This window comes from Anomaloglossus baeobatrachus, chromosome 3 (genome assembly GCF_048569485.1).
Source record: "Anomaloglossus baeobatrachus isolate aAnoBae1 chromosome 3, aAnoBae1.hap1, whole genome shotgun sequence".
In the NCBI taxonomy this organism is placed as follows: Eukaryota; Metazoa; Chordata; class Amphibia; order Anura; family Aromobatidae; genus Anomaloglossus; species Anomaloglossus baeobatrachus.
Window position 1 is genome coordinate 494,774,621 of NC_134355.1, and position 17,577 is coordinate 494,792,197.

The following is a 17,577-nucleotide window of genomic DNA, read 5'->3' on the forward strand; positions in this document are numbered from 1 at the left end:
TGATAGCTGGAATCAAGCTCAGGGGATAGTAATGTATAGGAGTCTATCACACAATACCATTACTAACCTGGTAAGTATAGAGTTAAAAAAGACACAGGCATAGGGAAAAAAGTTTATTTGAATAAACACTCACCCACAATCCTTCGTTCACCAATTTATTACTTTTAAGAAAATCCTGGAAGTTTCTTGTAAGTGCACATAAAGCTATTTCCTGGACCAGAGCATTGTCCATTTTGATATAGAACTGCATAATAGTGTCATGTGGTTGTGATGGAACACTGTTCTGCCATGAGAATGTTAATTATATATAGAGAGGGAACCACGGGTATATGCCGCGCTTAAAAACCACTGAAGTGGAAATGATGTGAAAATTTCTCTTTTATTTACAGCATTCCTACGCGTTTCAGAGACAAAGACCGTCTCCTTCTTCAGGGAAAAAAGAAATCAAGTTGATTTCTTTTTTTCCCTGAAGAAGGAGGCGGTCTTTGTCTCTGAAACGCGTAGGAATGCTGTAAATAAAAGAGAAATTTTCACATCATTTCCACTTCAGTGGTTTTTAAGCGCGGCATATACCCGTGGTTCCCTCTCTATATATAATTAACATTCTATATTGTTATACGGGGCCGCTGCTTGAATCACACGGACACTCACATGCTTTTGAAGGAGTTGTGACTGGCACAACCCTATCAGGTGAGTGTTACTGTTCCTTTCCTATCACCACTTGTTATATTGGGTAAGACCCTATTGCGCCCTTTGTCTCCCTACTTTTTAGTTTCTGCCATGAGAATAACATCAGCTGTTGAGTATTTGAAAATCATTTTAATATTTAAGAATGGTATTCAGAGTTTCATTGAACAGGGTTCTTTCTTAGAGTGGATGGGAACCAGGGTAATTTCTTCTGAAATGCTCTGGCATTTCAGAGAAAAAATGTTTTAAACACCCATCCAGCATTCATACCAGACAGTAAACTAGTCTGGCACCATGTGTGTACAAAAGGAAAGACCAATAAATCATCTGCTACAGTGCTAGGAAGAACCGGCTAGGAGCACAGCCTGACTAGTCTCGCCTCTGACTAGGGTCTCTGGCCATCTTTTCAAAGTACTCTTTCTCTACAATGCTGGAGCATTTCTGAGAAAAATATACCTGGCTGCAATTTAGCAGCCAAGATCTTATACTTGTCGCCCGCAGTTTGTGGCATCATGAATCAGATGACAGGTTCCCAATAAAGTTAAAAAACAAGATGATGCATATTTTTTCTTTTTAAAAGTCCAGTTTTCCAGTCACAGTGGAAAAGATAAGAAATAAAGAAAAAAATATATATATTTCTCAAAGATTGTTTATGATTTTTTGGGAGACAAATTATATAAAGGAAACTCTCTCCTCACATAAAGTTAGGGATATTTGTCTCCCTGATGAAATTTATGTAAAATGTAAAATTTTCACTCTACAGTGATATTTTATTGTGAAAGTATGGCATTTAAGTAGAAGCATGCAATAGTAATTTACTCATCTCAAACAAATATAATGAAACAAAATCAAACAACAGAGGTGGGTCTATTAACCTGAAAAAGTGTCAGTGTCCCAGTAACTTATGTGGAGTAAAGCATCAATTACAACTTGACAATGATGTCACATGCTTTTCACAAGTCAAATTATTGTCTGCTGAGGCATGGTAACCCATTTATCTAGAAGGGTGGCTTTCAGGTCAATGATATTTTGGGTATAGAGTTAAGAAGCTCTAGACAGTGACACGGCTTACCCCATAGGCTTTCTGTTGGATTCTGGAATGGGAAAAGTGCAAGATACTTCATTTGAGTTACATCAGTTTTCAGCAGCCATTCCCTAATAATACAACGCTGATGAGATAAAATATTGTCATCTATGAAGATGAAATTAGGCCTGTGTTGTTCATGTAGAGACACAATGACTGCTTTACTGATGTTATTCAATTAGTAGGGGCTTGTCACTGCACCATTCAAAAAGTGTAGGGCAGTTCTGCATTCACTAGATACACCTGCCCATACTGTAACATCACTACCCCAAATGTACATCTGGTGACAACATTGGCTGAAGCACAGTGCTTCCTTGATGTCTCCAACATCATTACTGGCCATAAATTTTGTTCAGCATGAATCAGCTTTAATCAGTGAATAGCAGTGATGCCCATTGGTCCCTCATTCAGCATAGATGCTCCCTGGCCCACGCAAGACGATGATACTTGTGCCTTGAAGTGAGGTCATGCTCCCTTTCAAGTCATCTAGCATGCAGACCATGCTGATGAAAACAGTTTCAAATAGTATGACATGATACATGTGGTGCCCTTCACCTCCCTTAAATGTGCCTGGAGTTGTGTGGCATTTATCTTCCTGTACCGAAGGGAATTGTTGACAATGAAGCAGTCATCAGTATGGAATGTCGTCAAAAGACAACCACTTCTATTCCTTTTTTAAACTCTTCCAGTCTCTCTGCATCTCTTTTGCAACCTGATGATGACACTCTGAAACTCTCTGCTGAGTCACCACTTATGTCTGAGAACATTCTGATTGAGGCCTCACAATGGCTATGTATGATCAATTGTTAGGTGTCATCTTGATCTCATGATGTAAAAATGATGAGGAGGACTGTTTAAATACCAATTCTAATTGAACTCTGAGATATATAAAGTGATACATGTATCAAAGACCTGTTGTGAATTTTGCCATTAAGCTCTTTGTTAGAGAACAGCATTTTGTGCAAAAAGTATTTAAATTTTGAACAGTTGGACATGAGAATATCCCATTATTTCACTTGAAAAGGATACAGTGCATTTTAGTATCATCTTGAAATATCACCCACAATCCAAATATCTCTAACATTTTGTGAGTTATATATAAAACAACCTGAGCAAAATAAAAAAGTAATAAAAAAAAAATTCCTTATGACAAAAAATACAAACAAATCTTATTTTGTTCTTGTACAATATATTTTAATATATACCTATACAAAATGAAAGAGATGTCTTAGGTATCCACATGATCGTAGAAGCCATGAGAATTCATTCAACAAATCATGTGGTGTGTTACATGAACAGTAAAAAATAGAAGTAAAACATCTAAACCAAAAGAATACTTTTATTTCTACAGTTGCCTAGCAAAAAAATAAATACATAATTTACACAATAGTTTATATGTACTCCAAAACATCTCTAAAAGTAATATTTTTTTTTGATGCATAAAACAAATCCTCACAAAGTCAAAGTCGTTAAGGCCTATTCAATAAAAAAATAAATAAATAAATGAAACTGGGCATATGGTCTTACAATGCTCTGCAGATGTAAATAGATATAAAAGATGAATAAAAAACTTTTTTATCTAATAAAAAATGGCACTACACGTTTTGTAGGTGATCTGCGCCCTTCCTCAGGTACATAAGCCATGAACAGTACTGCCCCATCTTATATAGACAGGAAACACCACACACATGTTTGCAATCAAAGCATGTCAATCAAAAATCCTAAAATAAAGTAAAAAACAGGAAAAAACACACATACAGTTGTATATATAAATATAAAATATACACGTGTACCGCCCCGTGCTCGGCAGCCAAGCTGCTCGGATCCGGACCTTCACTGGGTGGCAAGAGAGTCTCCGGACCCGGGGGTCCTGCGGTCACTCCAATCAAAAGGGAGTTTGTGGTTTGGGGACGTAGGAATACGGCCTGAGCCGTGTTAAGTTCGTGACGCCACCCACGGGATGTGGTGAAGGTGGACACCACCACTGCAGTTACGGGGCACCCGGGAGAGATGTTTGGCAGCAAGTTGTTAACCCCTCCATGGGCAGGGATGGTGGCCCCGGGACCCATTGGGAGAGCGCTTGGTGGTGCAGGGAGATAGGCTGCCGGAGGGCACTGATGTACTCACTATTAATAAACACATGAGTCTCTGGTAAACCAAGGTGATGGTGGTCGGTGAACGCAGCCGGCTGCAGTCTTGTCCCCCACCCGGCTGGGGGTCTCTGTCTTTCTGCTTCACCTGTTTGTGATGGTGGACTACCTGCGCTTGCAACTTCAGGAGTCCACTCCCGGCTTGTAGTTGCCTAAGGAGCCCTTTGCCCGCAGATGCTGGCCCGTGGGATCTCTGAGCCATTGCGGTGGCTTTCTATCCCCCTCGTTGGGCTGTTGCCTTCAGTCGGGACTTTGGGTGGGACAGGACCTCTAGTCCTGGCCGCAATCAGTTAATTAGCTAGCCCCCAGTAGCTTCTGGACCTAGCTTCAGGGTCTGAGTACCCCCCTTTGTGCTCCGGTTTCTGAGTCGGTTCCCTGGGTCGGTACCGGCAGGCCACAACCCTGTCCTGGTCCACCTCGGTTCCATCGAGCCGTCTTCCCAGCTCCTGCAGACAGAGGCCTCTGTCTGCCTCCCAGCCTGAGGTACCAGGGCTCCTACCCTGGCACCTGTTCAATTTGGGTTGTCTCCTCTGCTGGAGCTGCACACTGCTGCAGCCCACACACCTCTCCAACTTTAACTCAAGACTCTTGTGTACTGTTTACTTTCCTGCCTCAGGCTGTCTGAGACTCCTAGCTGGGCGTCTTCCAACCACCTGGTTCCGCACCCTGGTGTGTCCATCCAGCCCTGAGGGGGGTGACCAGGGTTTATGTGTTTGGCTGTATGTTACCTATGAGGGACAGGTGTAATGCGGGGCCCTATCTGTCACTACCTGGCTGGCCAGGGCGTCACACACGCACACACATATATGTACATATATATATATATATATATATATATATATATATATATACACATGTGTATATGCCCATACACTCGTGTACAAAATGCCTTTTAAAAACTTATAAAACCTTTTTTATCTTCTAATATACAATTGCACACCACCCAAATGACAACAATTTGTTAATCTGTATGTAATATGATAAATGACTACAATATTTTATCTCTCTCTGATAAAATATGATAAATGACTGACTGAAGGGGTTTTTTTTGGTTTGTTTTATTTTGTCCCTTTTCTCCTCCTTCACTATCTCCCTCCTCTTTCTATTGATCATGTACTATAGTTCCCAGCTTAATATCGTCTCATCCAAAAACCACATAAGTACATTTTCTATGTCACCCATGTGGGGTTTTTTTTTTGTTGTTTTTTTTTACATATGTTTATTATTTTAGTATTACCTCATTTATTTAGAGGCTAGTTCAATTGTCAGATTTAAACCCTCCGGGGATAATGTTGCCAATTTAAATATCAAAAGGATTCCCTATTGATCAGCTTCTGAACTCTATTTGGTACATTTAAAGGGATTTAATCAATTATAATTAATTTCAGATTACCTGGGGTTTTTTAATACTTGTTTCTTAAGGCCTATTCAGGCATGATCACTTAGGGTTAAAGTACATTATTGTGTTATTATTCTTTCCGCTTGTTCTTGTATACATGGGTACAGTATCCAAATTTTTTTTTACTTTCCTTTACAACATATTTTTAGCTGATTTATTTCGGGCTCTTCAAATGATCTGTTATAACATGTAATCCAAACCTAACTGCTTTACTGAGTTGTTTTTGCATTATGTTTGAGCTTGCAAGCTAGAGTTCTGTATTGTAACCTCTATAGCTAGACTTCTCCTATTAATAGAACAGGGTAAATGCTATTTATGTTCCCGTGAGATGCATTGATTTCTGCTTTGCAAGGCAATGCAGAAATACGTCTACTACCGTGGCACCCTTAATGGTTAAATTCTGGAATCTACAGGGTAAATCTCAGGTTAACGTATCGTGACTATTTTTAGCTCCATGAACAGATGGTATGTCATCCTGTAGAAAATATGGATATTGTACAGTATATTAATATTAGATATGTCTTCGAGAAGCTTACTTTCTTATGTTCCATAAATAGGGATTTTATTTCAGACGTCAGACGTCTCCTGTTATTCTTTTTTGCTCGGTGTATTCAGATTTAGATTGCGTGGGATATGCAGATTTAAATGCAATAATTGAATGTTGTTGTTCAGTTAAATAGATGCCACAAAGTTCTCTGGGTTGTGTTTCCCTTTAAATTCGTATTTTACTAAATTACAGCTCCACTTAAAATGTGGGCATTAGATATACATTTATGGACGAGAATGCAAACTATATCTAAAAGCAATCAGTATACTAAATCAAGCTAAGTACACATACACAATGATAGATCCACAGCTGCTGTTCTGAATGTAGCTTAGTTTAAATAGGTCAGGACTACTGAATCTTAATTCTTTCTATGCTTTCTGCTAAATATGTCAGTTATGAAACTCGGATTAGTATTTTCTGAATCAAGCAATCAAACCTGCCCTTATTAGAGCTAATGCGTTCATCTTATATGACTATGTACTCTAGATTTCATCCCTATAATCCAAGTCTATCGCATTTTATTAATTTCCCACTCCCTTTTGTCTCTGATAAAAGAAAAGCATTTGATTTAACAGGATAGAAGAATGTTCTGTGCAATCACTCGCTAAGGTCTTTGTTCACCTGTGTCTAAATCTGGCTTTTCTGCCACTTATTCTAATGTTAAGAGGCAGACTGAAGCATGAAAGGAAAAGGAGTAAGATGCAGGGATGAGGATCAGAAAAGCATTACTCCGAGGTTATTATTTATGCACTGAGAGACAGACATATTAGCTCACCATTAGAACCAAAACAAAAGCATAAATTATGCATGGCTTCATAGGTCTATTTCCTAAAGCAAATTTATTGTATTGCTACATTATCTCCCTCAACTTGCTAATGTTCTAGGGCTGGGGATATATAATGAGGGGAGTGGGTTTCCCAATCTGGACTGTTGTGTAATAAGGTTGTACTGTTAGTTCCCTCCTACAAATTAGACTAAATTAAGTAAATTGTTTGGCGGACTTTTGTTTGCATGGCAGCCTCTCGGCTGTCACGCTCAGACTGCTGAGACCAGATTACCCTCAACCAAAAACCCTCCCATGTCCGATTAACCACTCTGAGACAAATTAACCAAAATACAAACTTTATTAGGAGAGCTTTATAAAATTGGTAAACCTCTCTCATCTTTTGTTGTGGATGGAGGTCGGTCACAGCACAATTAACCATTATAAATAACCACTTTCAAAACGAAACTTTGTGCCAGGCCGGACTTCCGGCGCACTTTAGCCTTCGTAATTGAACTGTGTTCCTTGAAACCGCTGTGACTTTAAAAGAATAACCAAAAAACTAGGGAGGGAGGGTGGGACAGCACCGTCCGGATCTCACAAAGTGAGGAGAGACCGGATCCCGGAAAAGAGGGAATATTTATAGGGGAAAGAAAGGGATTATGGGAACATTCCCATTGGACAAACCCTTTGGAAGGGGAGGAGGGAGAATCGGACATGAGAGGGGAACTTAACCCCTTACTACCCGGGCACAGCAGTCAGGGTGCATTCAGTAAAACACTGACATGCCCCTGAAGACTGCTGAGACCAGATTACCCTCAACCAAAAACCCTCCCATGTCCGATTAACCACTCTGAGACAAATTAACCAAAATACAAACTTTATTAGGAGAGCTTTATAAAATTGGTAAACATCTCTCATCTTTTGTTGTGGATGGAGGTCAATCACAGCACAATTAACCATTATAAATAACCACTTTCAAAACGAAACTTTGTGCCAGGCCGGACTTCCGGCGCACTTTAGCCTTCGTAATTGAACTGTGTTCCTTGAAACCGCCACGGAGGAGCAGAGGCCCTAGACTGTGCTCCGACCCCCACCCATAATGAACAAGGCCTGCTCAATACCGTCTTGCAGGCCTGATAAAAATATGTCAAGACCAATGTTATTCAAATGAACGCCATCGTTCAACATCAGGGAGGAATTGTCCCCCTCCAATTGCCAGTGTCTAACGACGATCCCTGCCTTAAAACGGACAAAACGTGAAATACGTGAGTTGAGTGTCCGCCTCGAACGCTCCAGAGCTGCATCTCCTTGAGCCCCACGCCAAACAGGCCGGGAAATGATCTCGGACCAAACAAGGACAAGTTCAGGAAAAAAGGCATGAAACTTGTCCACGTCAGACCTCATTGTGGTGATAAGCTCCGCCAAACGGCGGGCACCGAGGTCATTTCCTCCGGCATGAATGACGAGGACCACTGGAGTTAAAGCAGACCTCGCAATTTCCACAACCTCCGGTATAACTTGAGGCCATATGAGACCCCTGACGCCTCTCCAATTGACTTCGAAGCCACGAAAGCCAAGGGCACGTCCTCCAGGTCGATTCTCAGCCCGCTGTCCTGCCCAGAAAATATAGGAGTGTCCCAATAACCAAATGACAGGCTTGGCAGCTCCTAGAAGAAGAAAACTGTCAGTGACACATGTACAAGAAGGCAAACCTGTGCAAAAGAAAATTGATTAAAGAAGCAGTAATTCTGGTCTAATATATCTCGTAAAACACGCAGAACGCCACCGGCCTATCCGTTGAATGACTTCATTAGGCAATCCCGCCCGAGCGGCCTCAGTCGCCGCCCCAATCCGGAAGGAGTGAGTACCAAATTCGCCGGCGGGAAAACCCAGGAACCGTAAACATTTTCGAAAAACAGCTAAAAATTGGAATCTCGTCAGAGGGGAACCATCTTCATGGACCAGGAAGGAAGAACTATCATGGCGCAAAGCGATGTAGTTAAGAGTCAATGTAACAGGGCATACTGGGCCATGAATAGCAAACAAAGATATCCAGCAGCCATTTCCGGTCTGATCGGTTGTAGATTTCCGAATTCTAATCCTTAAACCCCCATTACACAATGCGATGTCGTCGTGCCGAAGGCCCCCATGAGTGCCTCTGGCAGGAGAAACCAACTCTCTAATGCACAATGCGCCAAAAAAGGCAATAGCAAAAGAGGCGGAGAAGAGGGCAGACTCGAAAGGAGGAGGACAAACAGCGGAGATATGTCCGATGATACGAGAAAGAAGGCTAAAGGAAACCGGCCTTCTACACTCCCTTATGGGCTGCCCCCTACCACACCCCTTAACCGCTTGCTGAACTATAAAAAACTTAGTAACGTCCGACCAACCTCGAAGCTTGAAATGAAAAGCAAGTCCAGACAATCGGTTCCGCGCAACCGCGCAGGAAGCACCTCTATTATACAGATGATATAGATACCGGCAGGTAACGTCCAGTCTAGCAGAATCAGAGGTAGAAACCGGATAATTAGCTGCAAAAATTAGCCATTCATCCCATGCCTTACCGTAAGCCAGCCAAGTCCTCGGGGCCAGTGAAGACGTCACCAAAGGCATCAGCTGCATTCCAGCAGGTCCCATATGCTGGGTGGACACGATATTCCCTCTGGTTGTGCCCGAGGACACAGCTGCCGAAATTTCTGAAATTGAAAACGGGAAAGTGAGTCAGCGATAGCGTTGCACCTGCCAGGCACATGGCGAGCCCTGAACCACATATTGAGCTCGAGGCACTGCAGCACAAAAAATCTAAGTAACTTTAGGACTGGCAAAGAGGATGAAGTCAAATGGTTTATCGCATGCACAACGGACATATTATCAGTCCAGAATAAAATTCGTTTATTTCTGAAGGCTGGGCCCCAGATCACGGCAGCTGTTACAATGGGGAACAATTCAAGGAGGGTCAGGTTGGACACAAAACCTCTGTCGTGCCAAGATTGAGGCCATTGCTCAGCACACCATTGCTCGCCAAAAATAACACCAAAACCCAACGATCCCGATGCATCGGAAAAAAGTGATATTTCTTCATTGGAAAGAACGTTATCCTGGAAACAAGTTTGACCATTATACCTGGATAGAAAATCATTCCAGATAAACAAATCAGCTTTCAAGCAGGGGGTAATCCTGATGCGATGATGAGGAAGGCGAATGCCTTTAGTGGCAAGTGATAACCTCCGGGAAAAAACTCGGCCCATTGGCATGACACGACAGGCGAATACAAGAAGGCCCAGCAAAGATTTCATCTGACGAAGGGTCACACTACGAACCGAACAAAAACCCATAATCAGAGAGCGCAGCTTTACTACCTTGTCATCCGGGAGGCGGAATAGCATTGCATTGGAATCTATTTCAATACCGAGGAAGGAAAGAACCTGGGAGGGGCCGACTGTTTTGTCCTTCGACAAAGGAACACCAAATCTGGACATCAAACTGCAAAACGTATCCAATAGAAGCTGGCAATGGGTGGAATCTTGAGGGCCAACAAAAAGGAAGTCATCAAGATAATGAATAATAGACTGGGAACCAGATTCAACCTTCACGGCCCATTCTAAAAAGGAACTGAATAGCTCAAAATAGGAGCAAGAGATTGAGCAACCCATGGGAAGGCATGTATCGTAATAATAAAAACCATCTACGAAACATCCCAACAGATGGTAGCAATCCGGATGGACCGGGAGGAGGCGGAAAGCCGACTCAATATCTGACTTGGCCATCAAAGCCCCAGGTCCCGCTTGCCTAACTAACGCAATAGCTTTGTCAAAAGAGACATACGTGACTGACGCATCCGAATCGGGTATACCATCATTGACAGACAAACCTTTCGAATGGGAAAGGTGGTGAATTAAACGAAATTTCCCAGGATCCTTCTTCGGAACGACCCCCAGCGGAGACACCCGTAAGTTGTAAAAAAGAATCAAATCAAAAGGGGCCTTTAATCTGCCTTTTTCTAACTCACAGTTTATTTTATCAAGTAAAACCTCATGGAGCTCTGTCGCAGACTTTAGGTTACGGGCAAAAAGGGGGTGTCTGTTAAGTTTAAAAGGTATAAAGAAACCAAAAGAGAAGCCGAAGCGCAGCTGCGCCGCCGCGACCTTATTGGGGTACCGGTCGAGCCACGGCCCCATCTCGGCTACGCTCACCGGCGTCCCGATTCTCAGGTGGGTTTGACAGCTTTGTTGGTAATTTCGCCGAAGGGCGGGGGCATTTTGCCGCTGCGTGGGAGCCTCCGCAAGCAGAACATTCATGTTTATACCTGCAGAGACCAAAGAATCGGCAGTGCCCTTCGTTGAATTGCCAACATGTGCCGGGTCTACGGACGGCCACTGAACCGGAACCGGCGGAGTTGCCAGGGGCCGCGGCATGAAAGGGGGCTTTAGGAGTCATCATGAGGCGCAACCAGGAATCAGTAGCTTTAACCCCCCACCCCAAGTGAGGTTGTAGGGCCAAACGACGCCTGAAATCCTCATCATAACGCCACCACGCAGATCCGCCGTGCGCTTTGTATGCGTTATAAATGGAATCTACATATATAAAAAGTTCCGAACAGCGTTCGGGGTGTTTCTGACCCATAACACCTCCCAATACAAAAAAGGCTTGCAGCCAGTTATTGATAGTTTTTGCGACCCTGGGTTTTTTGTCAAAAGGGCGTTCGGCGGAACGCCTCTCTTTGTCAACCGTAAATTGGTCAGTGGAAACCAGCAACCAAATGTCTATGTAATCATTAGCCCATATTTTGTTGACCATCTCTGGGTCAAGGTGAGAGCCCAAAGGGGACATACCACAAAAGAACGTGTCCTTATGTATATCAGCCCGAGGAGGAGGCTGAAATTTCTTCTCGGGCTGATTTCCAAGTAATAGGGGGTTAACCAGTATTTTATTACCCGGGGTATTTAAATGAGCTAACAGTGCTTTTAAAGACATAGCTGTATTATCACCTCCCCAAGCCCCAGAATAGTTGTACTCACCGACCGCTGGAGCATCTGTGGGATTCACCGATACGTGTGGAGCCGCTACCAAGTCGGCAGCCTGTGGTTGCACCAAATAGGGTTCGGCATCTCTCCGGCGGCGTGATGTGCGACGAGAGCGCCTGCTGGACGTCATGGAGTCGCCGGATGACTCAGCCGTGGTTGATGGCGAACGCCATCTTGATGAGCGAGACCTACGGCTTCTCCGCGATGAACGTGACCGCCGCTCAGAATACGCTGAGCGGCGACTGCGGTCCCTACTGTACCGCCTGCGTCTATATGGGCTGCGAGAACGTGAGGAGGAGTCGGAAGCAGCGGAGCGGTTTCCGCGCCTGCGGCGTCGCCTACCGTGGGCCGTGCTTCCAGCACCCGCTGCATCCTGAACAGGGAGAACCCATGGTAGGTTCTGCAGCTCAGGGGGCACAGCCATCGCTGGTTGTACTGCGGCTGGCAATGCCATCGCCGGAGGCGCAGCCGTTTGGAACGGCAGCACCTGTGGAGCCACAGGAGGCAAAGCCATACCCACCTGAGCTGCAAAAGGCAAGGCCATCATTCCAGGGGCTGCAGGAGGCATAGCCGTCACTACGGCCGCCGCAGGAGGCAAAGCCATCACCGCAGCAGCCGCAGGAGGTAAGGCCATCACTGCAGCTGCGGCAGGTGGCAAAGCCATTCCCCCCCCGGGTTCATGGACTGTTGAGACATTTGGGAAGGTATGATGTTGGAGGGAGCAGCAGTCCCCACCCTGCACACTTCTGAAGTAGTGCAGTGTAACAGGGAAGGGAACACAGTAGATGGTGGGGGCTGCAGACTATCAGCAGGCTCCTCAGCCGATGAGGAGCTGCGGCTCTGATTACCTCCCATCATAGAAGGTGCGGGCGCTATGCAGAGAGGAGGGGTAAGCTGGTGCAGCAGGGCTGTTGGTGCAGGTGGGTTTTGGCGCGCAGGGACGTTATTTATTAAACCAAGCGGCGCCGCTTTGCCTGAGGGGAATGATAGGCTTGCGGCCGCCGTGGTCACTGTTGGGGGCGGGTGTGGGGACGCCACAGGGCGATTCGCGCGCGCCCGCCGTGCACGAGGAACGCGTGCACGCCGGGCGCGCGCGCGCCCCGCACGCATGCGCAGTGGGAAGCTACATTCAGGGCTGAGACGCTCCGGAGGGCGGATTGTGCGAGCAGGCCGCCTGCCGACCAGAGCCTGCGGTTGAGCCTCAGGGGGAGGGGAACGCTGCTCACCCAATATAGCAGCAAGCCACGCGTCTCCCTCCCTCCTGAGTCTGTCCCTGACAGCCTGATTGAGCATATCGGTCATCTCTCACCGGGAAGGCTAATGACAGCACCGTCCGGATCTCACAAGGTGAGGAGAGACCGGATCCCGGAAAAGAGGGAATATTTATAGGGGAAAGAAAGGGATTATGGGAACATTCCCATTGGACAAACCCTTTGGAAGGGGAGGAGGGAGAATCGGACATGAGAGGGGAACTTAACCCCTTACTACCCGGGCACAGCAGTCAGGGTGCATTCAGTAAAACACTGACATGCCCCTGAAAAATAGGGGAGGTCAGGCGTGAGGCCAAAAACACAACTAAACAGGGGAAATACAATGACAAGCAAGAAACACACCGGGGACTCTTTAACAATGGTGGGCCCTAGAGCTAGTGAAAGGGAAGATGGGCACCTCCTTACTAACCCGCCTCTGCACCCTGCACTCTTAGCCAGTCCCTATACAGGTTCCTTGCCAAGCCGGAACCTGAGTCCTTAGATGACCCTTTAATAGTCCATGGCTAGGGTGTTGGCAAGTGATGGACACTAGCCTTACCACTGCACTGAACCAACACACCCGGAAAGGAAGACAGACAGGGGGAAAACATCACAACAGATTGCTGCAGTCAGAACCAAGACTGCAGCCATAACAGCAACTCCAAGAGAGGGTTTCAGCAGCTCTTTGTTCTTCCAAGACCAGAACCCAAATGAATAAAAAATAACTGGCCCCCTCTGCTGATAATAGAGGGTATATAAGGGGACTGGGAGTGCTCCAAACTGGAAACACCTAATCAGGAGTCTGAGGCTGCAGCAAAGCAAACTAACATTAATCCTCCCTATGCCAAAGGAAAGAAAACCGCATTTAAATAGCAGAGTGTTACCAGGTAAAGTGAGACTCAGATCCCGAACCAGTAACTAATTTCTAACAGCAAAGATACGACCGTGACACCAGCTCTCACATGACAGATGATGTCAGGGGAAAAAGGGTCAGAAAATATAAATTTAAATTTTGGATGTCTTTTTATCAAGAAAAATAATCAGCAAAAAGTACGGTCCGTGTGTTCATTTTTACCTTCAGTGTGTTATCAGTGTATGGTCTGTGTGTCCATTTTTACTATCAGTGTGCCATCAGTGTATGGTCTATGTGTGTCAATTTTTACCATCAGTGTCATTAGTGTATGGCCTGTGTGTCCATTTTTACCTTCAGTGTGTCATCAGTGTATGGTCTATGTGTGTCAATTTTTACCATCAGTGTCATCAGTGTATGGTCTGTGTGTCCATTTTTACCTTCAGTGTGTTATCAGTGTATGGTCTTTGTGTCTGTTTTACAGTAAATGTGTCATCAGTGTTTTTCATGAGTTGATCATTAGTGGGGTGGTGTGAAGGCAAAGTCAATTTCAAACTCCCTATCTATTTTTGCAATAATCTAAGTTATTTTCTAATATACTTTCTTTAAAAAAATCCCTATCTTTCCCTTACTACTGTATCTAACTACTTTTATATTTTTTGTTTCACTTCCTCTCTGAGGACACTTCATTTGGCAGTGCCCAGTGCATGCTGGGATCCACAAACAAAGCATCATTAGAGTAGGGGCTAGAGGCTGCGGTCACAACTGCATCCTCTCCCCCTCAGGGAAATGTAATGTCATCAGTGACGCTCATTTTAGAGACTCATGCTTGCTCTGTTCCTGCATGCTGTGAACTGTGAAATGTGCACAGCGCTTACTCTATTGTTAACTTTGATGAATACTAATAAGCGGGCAACAGCGCTTTCATACTCTGCATGCAGGACAGGAAACTAGTGCCACCTCTGTAGGTGTTGTCACTGCTCTCTACCTGTTATTCGCAAAATCGTGTTATAGTCGCATGACACTCTGCTCATGCTCACGCAGCAGAGCCTGAGCCAGGGGTCATTAGCATATTGCATCTGTTGTTCTCACATCAGATGCCATATGCTAATGTGTCTGCAGCCTTAAGCTGACTTTCCTTAAATTTTCTGGTCCCTGCAACTTTAAACACTGTGATTCAATTCTAGAGCAACCAATCAGTGGGATTATCAAACCTAAAATGAAAGATTGGGCAATGAGTCTAGCGGCCATTTTAGCATGATTTTAGACTGATGATTTGAAGAGGTTAGAGCTGAGTAATCAGGACACAGAGGCAATCCTTAAAACATTTGCCAAATAATCTAGTCAGTAATATGTAGATCAACTGCAATTAGAGTAGTCTACGATACAGAGCTTGAATCAATAAGTAGAGAGATAGGATAGTAGTAATAATGTAATTGATTAGTGAAATGCAAGTGTAATTGATTGCTGAACTGGTCAATTTGAGCTGCTGTATTTGTAATCAAATGACACACATCCTTGTCACGCAGAACAATTGCTCAGAATTAGTGATGGGGAGCATGCTTGCCGCTGCTCATTACTCGATTGAGCATCAGAGTTTAAAAATGTTTCAGTTTCCCACTGAATTCCATTATACTCTGTACCGATGCTCGATTGAGTAACAAGCAGGGGTGAATACACAGCAGTTTTGCATGTTACTTTCTTCCACTATGGGACGTTTTGATATGTCTACCATCTTGATAAGATTATCATCTCCTCCTAGTAAAACACATGCAGTCTAGGGTGAAGTGGGCTTTACATGCTACGACATCGCTCAAGTGATCTCGTTGGGGTCACGGAATTTGTGTCGCACATCCGGTCGCTTTAGCGATGCCGTTGCGCGTGACACCTATGAGCGATTTTGCATCGTCGCAAAAACGTGCAAAATCGCTCATCGGTGACATGGGGGTCCATTCTCAAATATCGTAGAAAAAAGCAGCAGATTTCCAGCGCCAGGAGAAGCTTAATTAAAAGTCCACTTTATTAAGTAAAAGTAAATAAAAACCCAGCAGGTACAGCATATGTCGGATGACTTACAGAACAACGCGTTTCGACGCTCAGGTCTTAATCATGTTTTCAGAACATGATTAAGACCTGAGCGTCGAAACGCGTTGTTCTGTAAGTCATCCGACATATGCTGTACCTGCTGGTTTTTTATTTATTTTTACTTAATAAAGTGGACTTTTAATTAAGCTTCTCCTGGCGCTGGAAATCTGCTGCTTTTTTCTACAATTGTATGGCTGCCTAGCCACATTCCGTGCGCAGGAATTGGATACTACCAGCAGGACTGTTGGTGAGCAGGATTTTTTCTTTTTTCTTGGATTCTCAAATATCGTTACTGCAGCAGTAACGAAGTTGTTCCTCGTTCCTGCGGCAGCACACATCGCTCCGTGTGACACCGCAGGAACGAGGAATCTCTCCTTACCTTTCTCCTGACCACAATGCGGAAGGAAGGAGGTGGGCGGGATGTTCGTCCCACTCATCTCCGCCCCTCCGCTTCTATTGGGCAGCAGTTCAGTGACACTGCTGTGACGTCGCTGTGACGCTGAACGAACCGCCCCCTTAGAAAGGAGGCGGTTCGCCGGTTACAGCGGTGTCGCAGGGAAGGTAAATCCATGTGACGGGTCCGGGCGATGTTGTGCGACACGGGCAGCGATTTGCCCATGTCGCACAACAGATGGGGCGGGTCCGTACGCTGGCGATATCGGTACCGATATCACAGTGTGTAAAGTGTCCTTTACTAACATAAAAGCCATGTGTGCACGTTGCGTTCAGTAACTTGCAGAAATGAACGCATCCTCTGGCAGAATTTGTCATTGTCAAATTTGGTTTTGACCACATAAACGCAGGAAATACGCATGCGTTTTTATAGCATTTTTGCTGCGTTTTACATACATTTTCAGTGCTTAAATTGAGATGCGTTTTCAATACAAATACATAACTAAATAAAGTTTGAATATTTAAACTGTAGTAAAAAAATGCCAAAAAAAAAAAATATATATAAACTATATATCAAACACTATAATGATAATTTTCCAAAAATGATTAATGAGATTTAATAATTATGTTCAAAATAAAGTAAAAGTGTTGATTGACTCAATTTTTAAAGTCGGAATGGATGTGAGGGCAAAAGGAAACGTCATGACCTCACTATAATGCCAAAAGCGCATGCTTTGATTTTGACAAAAAAAGCATGCATTTAGCATCAAAAAAGCATGTAAAATGCTAGAAATTTCTTTTAGGCCTGCGACACACATCCGTGCTGCCGGCACGTGTTTGTCATTTTTTACACGTACCGGCGGCACGGAGACACGTTAACCAATGCTACCCTATTGTAGCAGGCACACACACGTAAAACCACACGGAACGTGTGTCCATGTGCGTTTGTACGTGTGTGCGTTTTTCAAAGCGCTGACATGTCAGTGATTTCTCCCGTAGCACGGGTGTCACACGGCCCGCACCCGTACCACACGGGTGTAGTGTGGATGCGGTCCCGTGTGACACGCGCCGGAGAAAACACACATGTCAGTTAGTGATGAGCGAGTACTAAAAAGCTCGGGTGCTCGAAGCTCGGGCCGAGCCTCCCAAGATACTCGTGTACTCGGCCCGAGCAACGAGCCCAATGTTATCCTATGGGAGACCCGAGTATTTTTGTGAAATGACCTCCCGGCAGCATGGAGAAACCCTAAAAATGTCACAAAAGTCTCAGAAGAGTGCTCAAATGACATGGCAACAGCATGGGGAAGACCCCTTGAAGCATTTATCACTCAAAAGTCACAGC

General features: G+C 44.5%; 1 long non-coding RNA gene across 1 annotated transcript; it reads right to left on the bottom strand.

The window, feature by feature from the left end:
• Positions 1-7,984: 7,984 nt before the first annotated feature.
• On the bottom strand, positions 7,985-11,868 carry LOC142295464 (uncharacterized). Its single transcript, XR_012751463.1, has 3 exons — positions 11,652-11,868; positions 9,198-9,329; positions 7,985-8,300 (listed from the first exon to the last, which is right to left on the bottom strand). It is a non-coding gene; the product is annotated as an uncharacterized LOC142295464 (long non-coding RNA).
• Between the last annotated feature and the right edge of the window lie 5,709 nt (positions 11,869-17,577).